This window comes from Urocitellus parryii, chromosome 1 (genome assembly GCF_045843805.1).
Source record: "Urocitellus parryii isolate mUroPar1 chromosome 1, mUroPar1.hap1, whole genome shotgun sequence".
NCBI classification, from domain to species: Eukaryota; Metazoa; Chordata; class Mammalia; order Rodentia; family Sciuridae; genus Urocitellus; species Urocitellus parryii.
Genome location: NC_135531.1, coordinates 203,094,331 through 203,102,565, shown reverse-complemented (window position 1 = coordinate 203,102,565; position 8,235 = coordinate 203,094,331). Strand labels below are relative to the sequence as shown.

The following is an 8,235-nucleotide window of genomic DNA, read 5'->3' as shown; positions in this document are numbered from 1 at the left end:
GAGTATCATGGAACTAATGGGTATGGTTTTGATCTCCATGTTGCCATACTCCCATACTCTGCATCAAGGTGGAGGTGATGTAGACAATCTAAGGACAGTTATACTGTAGATCAGAGAGCTTGGGGGACATCTGATTGACACCTCCATGTTAGAAGATGTGATATGAAGGTAAATCATCTGGCTGTATCTCCCAGAGTTGCACTTTTAGGTGAAAGCGTCCAATAGTCACTAATACCTGGCTGTGGTTTGAGATTTCTTCAGCTTGATCCATGTAGATACCAAGTTCTATGATCAGAAACAAAAAGGCAATTTGTATTTCCAAAGACAAAGATTTAGAATCAATTTCCCTCCAATCCAAGTAAATTTGTCTTCTATCTATCTGGCTTCCTGGTTATATGATTTGTTACTTCTCAGACCTTCTTAATTTAGAGCTGGCTTGGAAGTGTTTAGAGGGAGGACCTCCTTAGCACCTCGTGAAATCCAACTGGAATACTCATCTGTTTGGGATAGTTTAGGTGCACTCTCTCCAGAGGAGAGTAGTCTTTGAAGGAATATGGATCCCTGTTTTGGTAAATAAAATTGCAATCAATCTAGTTGCTCAAGGGCAAATCTGGAAATCATCCTTGACTCTTTATTTTCTCTCATCTCTCATATCCAATCAATCACCATGCCCCTCCCTGCCCATTAAGGGATTTTATTTGTATGTATATTTTACATTCCTAGAAAAAGAATCCCAGGATTTTTCCTCCTGCGTGTTTTCGTCTTGCTTCTTCACAGTCCATGATGCCAGTTTAAATTGTCAATATAATGAAACCAAACAGATGGGATGGGAGCAGATTATTCTGCCATTTTTTTAGGTCTTTGAGCCGCACATGAAATCTGGGGCTGATCACTCCACACTTGTTCAACCTGCCTGTGAGGTTCACAACAATTTTCCCAGCTCTGTGATCATCAACGAGTTCAAATTCGCCAATGTAACTGTGCTTCATCACCACAGCTAGAAACCAGATGATGATTTTGGAGCACAACGTAATAAAGACTTGACATTTGCTTGTCTTCTCGGCATTGTTGTTGCTCTTGAGAACACCAACCAAGACACTCACTCACACATTATGGAGGCATGGAAAGATGTGGAAAGAGTTTGATTCCTCCTTTTTCAATATTTATTCATCCCTCCATCTCTCTCTATCCCCTCTGTCAACACCCTATTTAAACCTGCCAACATCTGTTGCATTGAACACACCTGTTAAAGCCTCTACCCCTTTCCAGATTGTCACTCAATAAGTTTGGGGCAGACCTTAGGCATGCATATTCTATTAAAATTCCCTAGATGATTCTGGAGCACAATTTGACTTTTCATTCTTTCTAAGTGTGTGAAGCAACTATTAGGAAATGAAAGAGAATAGTGGAAACTCATATGGGTCTATATGTTAAGTGGGAGGAGACCAAAAGGAGAAAAAGAATTGTCTACCACTTCTGCTCACCTATTAAGGCTCTTCCTTTGTACCTAGGCATGTTTCCCCATTCCTAAGTATCCATCCAGGAATTGACTCCTTTTTTCATTGTCTAATCCAGAAGAGTGACCTCACTGTGGCTCTGTTAGAGGGCTCCTAAGGCACTGGCAGACCAAGTTAGGAAAGATCTGGGCTTGCTAGAATATTGTAGGACTCTTCCAATTATGAACAGGGAGACCACTTTTGAATTTCAGGTCATAGGAAAGTTTTCCTTCCAGCTGTCTTGCTGAGGTTGGTTCCTGTCAATTTTCAAGAAAGGGGACCTTGCACTTGCTGTGGTGTCACTAAGTGTTCCACTTTATGTAACACAGGCTTCAGAACATTGCTCTTAAATATATGTTAGGGTTGGGCTATTTAAAGCTCAAGACTTATGCTGCTCAGACATGAAGCACAACACTCCAACATAGCTTTAAGTTATGCAAATGGCTTCTTCTCAGTTGCTGCAAGAAGCTTTGTTTGGTGATACTGGCATGGGGCCAAACAGGTAGCGTGATATGAGTAGGCAGCCCTCCTACTCCTTCTCAAGTGGAAGGCTTCCGCCAGTGCTGTTCTCAAATGTGCAAACAGGGCAGAAGCAAGCCTGAAGAAAGACATGTTTGGAAGGTAGCATGTGATTTTGTTAAGTTCAACCAGAGCCTAACTAAAAGGTGGAAGAGCTAAGCTTCAGTCTTGGCTATGGCTTAGGGGAGGTGATTGTCTATTCTCCATTCTGCCTCTTGGTCTAAGAGGAGAGCTGAACTGGATCTTCTGTTTCAAACATAAGATTTTACTTTGTAAAAACCCTAATATTGGCAAGTATGCATAAATAACATGCATCAGTAGACATTGCATATCTATATTCTAAAGTTGATGGTGCCCTTTCTCCTTTAGAGATTCAATCTGATTAATTTGGAACCTAGTCACTGCCAAGGCATGGAAAGCCCAGGGTTCTCCATGATTTCTGTAATTTCCCAGACTCATCACCTTGTCTGTTTCACCACTCCCATCTCTCTGGGTGAAAACTCAGCCTAGTTATTACAAAAATCCACAAATTCCAACATTTTATAAGATTAAGTGGAAGTTTTTCAAATCTGGGAAGGAAGAACACAGGGAAGAACCACACCCTAAGTTCTATGGCCTCTTGCAACTTCCTGGCTCCAGTTTTCTTCCTCCATGTGTGCTCCCTCCTTCTCTGTCTTTTCACACTCCCTACCTTCCCTAACCCCAGATCACCCTGTTATGCAGAATGAATTGGCTCCTGGGGGCAGTGGAGGCAGGTGGGGCTCAGCCTCTATCTCCAAATTTGCAAGCCCACCCACAAGCCCCTTATTGCTAATGCAGTTCACTCTTCTTAGAAAACAGGTTTGGATATAGATAGTTTTCTCTCCCTTGCTGCATATTTGATATCTTACCATGTGCTCAGGTGTATCATGCATATGGATACAATGGATACTGTGGAAATTTTAGAATGTACAGGTGGGTTCTCCTGCAGGCAAGCTGTGTGATGTTATTAGCCTTGAGCTATATAAAACCACCAAGATTTTAAAGTTTGGATCTGCACTATTTTGAGGCAAAAAAGAAAGCGATGTTGAGGAAGAGTGTGAGAAGAATCGGAGTGTTTATGTATAGATGTGCAACTTCCAAAGTAAAAGGTGAAAAATATATAAACTATCCTATGAATATTAATAAGAATACTTGGCAAAGCACTCTGAGTTCTCAGAAGAAAGACGCTACATAAGCACAAACTTTACCTCATTAATCCTAACAGCATCCTTGTGAGAAGAGAGCCAAGGAAGGCTTTCCATTTTAAAGAAGAGGAAATGGAGAAAGGCGGAGACATAACTTGTTCCTAAAGTCATCATTATCTCTGTTGCAAAGGACCTGCAAAGCCCTCCTTTAGAAAGTCGCCTCTCCCTAGCCAGCCTCCTGCTTCATGAGTCTTCTTTACTGCTAGATGCTGTTCACCATTTCACCTGTCAGTCTCATCCAGCCAATCAGATGAGAGTTTCCTGAGGGTAGAGCCTGGGCCCTCTATCTCTTTGACTTCTCTTTCTCTCACTGCAGCCATCCAACAGAAATCAGGACTTAATATTCAATAAATGATTGTTCATGGATGGGCAGTGAATGTTGTGTGGAAATGACAATGGTTGAACTAGCTTTATTTCCCCTTCCAGTCCTTTAATTTTTTTTAGTTATTTTTCTCTTTTCATACTATGTTTGTAAAAAATTGTAAGTAATATGAATGCTTTACTTTTGTAAAATAAATAAATAAATAAATAAAACATTGTAGACTTTCTTCTATCGCTCTCCTCCTAGACTTAATCACTGCTTTATGAACAGATTAGGGAGAGCTTTTAGTAATATAGTCAAATATTTTCTTTCCCATCCTCCTGCCTTGGTCTTCTAATGACTGGGGCTATAGTTACATATCACTACATCTGGCTAATGATAAATTTTTACAAATACTACATGTATATAGTGAAAAACTCAAAAGGTGTTTTGAAATACATTCTGTGAAAAATAATTTATCACTATGCTTTTCCCCAGGGCCACCTGGTTTGACTCTGCAGAGGTAATTGCCATTCACAGTCCCCTGTGTGTCCTTTTAGAGATGTCCTGTGTTTCCATGAATACACATGTGCATATTATTTTTATTCTAAATTGTAATATATTATAGAGATTTCTCTGTACTCTTTTTTTTTAAACACAGAGAGAGAAGCGAGAGAGAGAGAGAATTTTTTAATATTTATTTTTTCAGTTTTCAGTGGACACAACATCTTTATTTGTTTTATTTTTATGTGGTGCTGAGGATCGAACCCAGCGCCCCGTGCATGCCAGGCAAGCACATTACCGCTTGAGCCACATCCTCAGCCCCTCTCTGAACTCTTTTTATTTTTTTAATGACGTAGCTTGGGGGTTGTTCCAGGTCTGTCCTGTATGGCCATATCATTGTTTACTTTCCTACTAATGGAGGAGAGTATTTTGTTGTTTCAAGCAATGTTCTAATAATTTTCTACTTATATCACATTTCATATGTGGTAGGATATCTATAGAATAAATTCCTAGGAGAATTATTGGCTCAAATAATTTTTGCATTTAAAATTTTCATGGACATTGCTATATTGCTATCCATGTAAACAAGTTGTCCCAATGCACAGTCCCAATCACAATGTAAGAGAGAGTGATATTTCATTATTTTTTTTGTGGTTCTGGAGATTAAACCCAGGGCCTCATGTGTGTTTGGCAAATACTCTACCTCTGAACTACATCTCCAGCGTAGCTAGAACATGTATGAGATGAAATCGTGGGGGAAGGTGTATGAATTAGATTGCAGCACAGTAGCATGTCCCAGTGTAGTGGCTGATGGCCAAGGTTCATCCATAGAGTTAACCATGTGTTTGGCCCTGTTGTGAGCTCTTGTATTCATCATCTCAAAACAATTCTGAGATTTCTGTGTGATTTTATTGAAAGGACTTTAAATTGGCACCTTGTTTAATAGTTAATGTAGCTATTAAAAAAGAACAAACATTTATTGAATATCTCCTGCAGGTCAGAAACAGAGATAAACACTATGCCCTATCAGTTAATCCTAGGAAGTAAGCATTATTTTCCTCTGTTTTTTCTTTTGATGAGGAAACTGAAATTCATGTTAAGTAACTTGCCCAAGATATACCATGAAATTAAAGAAGGCCTCTGGAGCTCTTTCTTTTATGCCACATTGGCTTCCTATGTTGTTTGTGTGATTTGGAAGATTAAGGAAGTCCTCAGTCAACTGAAACCGCATTTTTCTGAGGAAGAAGGTTATAAGTCCAGCCGTATTTACAGCATGAAAAACGTCTGAATATCTATATTTGAGCTTGTCAGTAGAAACACAAATCACCTGGTAGCCAAGGGATGTTTTCTGCTGTGAAAACCTCAACAATTTTGCAGCTCTCTCTGACATGGGGAAGGTCATAGAGACAGTTATGTTGTCACAGATGATGACCTGCTCAAGAAGGAGTGGATTTTAATCTCGGCATTATTTTAAGATTTGGCTACCTGAGGAAAGGGAACATAAGGGAGTGGAACATATTATTTTCACATTAAGATTCAAGGTAAGCTGAGACACTAACACTGGCCAAAATTCATGCCCTGTGGTTACTGCTATGTTGAAATCCTGTGGAAAGGGGAGTTTCACTTCCAGACACAGATTGACCACCAACAGTTCAAGAAGACCTATGCAGTCATCTGTTGGTCTTCCCCTCCCCCCCCAATAAAAAACCCCCAAAACTGTCATGTACTTTTACAGGAAGCCAGGGATGGCACTGTGTGTCTCTTATGGACTTGAGTTCAGAAGATGGTGCCGGCTCTTAAAGTACCTTCTTTTTTAAATTTTTTTTAATATTTATTTTTTAGCTGTAGTTGGACACAGTACCTTTGTTTTATTTATTTATTTTTATGTGGTGCTGAGGATTGAACCTAGGGCCTTGCACGCACTAGGCGAGCGCTCTACCACTGAGCCACAACATCAGCCCTGAAAGTACCTTCTTAATAGGGGTATATTGCACACTGCCCCTGATGAACAGCTCTGATACAACTAATTGGCTTAGTTACAACAATTACTTACTATATTCTTGCCAGTCTGTGAATATCTCCATGATGAGTCACTGGAAGATACATGGGATGTAAATTCCTGTCTTTATGTACTGCATACCGAGGCATTGCCAGTCTCTTTGGGCAGATAAAAACACAGACACAGATAAAAAGTTACGAGAAATACCTCCAACAAATATTTGTTCAGACTGTTTTGTGAAAGGCACTAGCTAGATTTTCAGACTACAATGAAAAAGAAAAGAGATCTGGTCCTTGCTTTTCTTATTTACATGTAGATGGTGGCGACAGGCTAATACTAGGCGAGAGTAAGTGCTGGAGATAATTTAGGCTACATTAGGTTGGCTTGGTGGAAGAAAGTGCTAAATACAATGTGAATATGGAAGTCAAGAGTGAGCATGTTCTTCCTTCTGGGTGGAAGGAATCTTCTAGAAGGCAAGTGTGGAAGTCCTAAGTTCTATTGACCAAATATTTCAGTCTTTTGTCCTTCTGGTTCCTGTAGGATCATATGTTCCCACCCTTTGAACTCAAGCTTGACCCTATAACTTGTTTTGAAAAACACAAATAACATTAATATGCATCTCTTCTTGCTGGAACCCTTGAGGCACGTTAGAGTAACCATACCTTGGCTTTCCACTGTTGGGCTGATCCTCATGGACACATATGTTGAGAGGAAGTCTCTGCCAGTCATTGTTCCCAGATGACGATAATGAACTGACCTCCTAGCATTTAGAAGATTTACACTGTTGTGTTTTTGACTCACTGATATTTTGGAGACTTTGTGCTTTTAAAGTCCATTCTGACTCATGAGTTGGGTCTACCATCCACTTAATTTATTTTTAAGGGCTAAGAACAAATTCATAGAAAGCTACAGGTAAGAGTCTTATTATTTTAGAGCTTCTGATTTAGTTGTGGGGAAGTTAGGAGATGAAACTAGACACAGAGCAAATAAAAACATAATTAGAAAGACTTTAGATTATGATAACTCTGATCCAGGTATTGAGATAAGAGAGTACCTTTTTAATACGGACTACTTAGAGAGGGTGGTCAAATGGCCTCTCTGAGAAGATGATATTTGTAGCTGAAACCTTGTGAGTGATTATGGATCAACCAGATCAAAACCCAGCAGAGTGTTACTGAGACAGGAAATAGTAAAATCCCTGAGGTCAAGAAAGCTTGACTTGTGTGAGGAATAAAAAGAGAACAATGTGGCCCAAATAAGATTCCTCTTAGGAGATGAATGTGGTAACAATTGAGGTATCAGAGAGGTAGAGACTGATGTTCAAGCCTACAGTACAAAACTTGAATTTTATTTTATTTAAATATTTTTTAAAAAATTATCTTTATTTTAGTTTTATGAGGTGCTGAGAATCAAATCCAGTGTCCCATGCCTGCTAGGCGAGCACGCTACCACTTGAGCCACATCCCCAACCCCTTTTTTAAATGTTTTAAGCAGGGGAGTCATATGATGTTATTTATATTTTAAAAAGATCACTGTGTGATCTTTACAGGAGAAGGTCAAGAGTGAATTGAGAAAGACCACTTAGGAGTCAACTGCAACCTTCTGCAAAGAAATTTTGGTGGCTTGTTTTAGTGTAGAAGCAGTGGAAATGGAGAAAATGGGACATATTTGAGACGTATTTTGCTGATGGATTGAATGTGTCTGGATTTTTGGCCTAAGTGGACAGTGTCATTCACTGAGAAAGAGGACAGGAGTAGAATTAGGAGGGAGACTGGGAGGTAAATGAAGAATTCTGTTTAGATAAATTTAATATTCACAGTAGATATCAAAGATAACAAGACTGTCTGAGACTCTAAATAGATGTTAAGCTGAAATAAAACAAGGAGTCATCGGCAAATAGATGACACTTGAAGCCATGAAAATGGCTGATATCTGGGGAATGTGTGCAGATAGGAGAAGGAGAGTCCAGGACTCAGCCCCTGGGAACTCCAAAATTTGGAGGCTGAGGAGAAGAGAAGTTATGACAGAGGACTGGGAATGAGTGACTAATGAGATAAGAAAACAGCAGAAGAGTGCAGTGTTGGAATCAAGAGAAGGAGCATTGAGAAGGGAGGAATGGTTAGACATGCTGAACAGTATGGAAAGCAGGATGGGATTAGAAGATGGATGTTTTCACAGAAGAGATTGTTG

The 8,235-nt window shown here is 39.6% G+C and overlaps 1 pseudogene; it reads right to left on the bottom strand.

Annotated features, from left to right (window-relative positions):
* Positions 1-719: 719 nt before the first annotated feature.
* LOC144251696 (small ribosomal subunit protein uS8 pseudogene) lies at positions 720-6,774 on the bottom strand (annotated as a pseudogene).
* Positions 6,775-8,235: the final 1,461 nt, after the last annotated feature.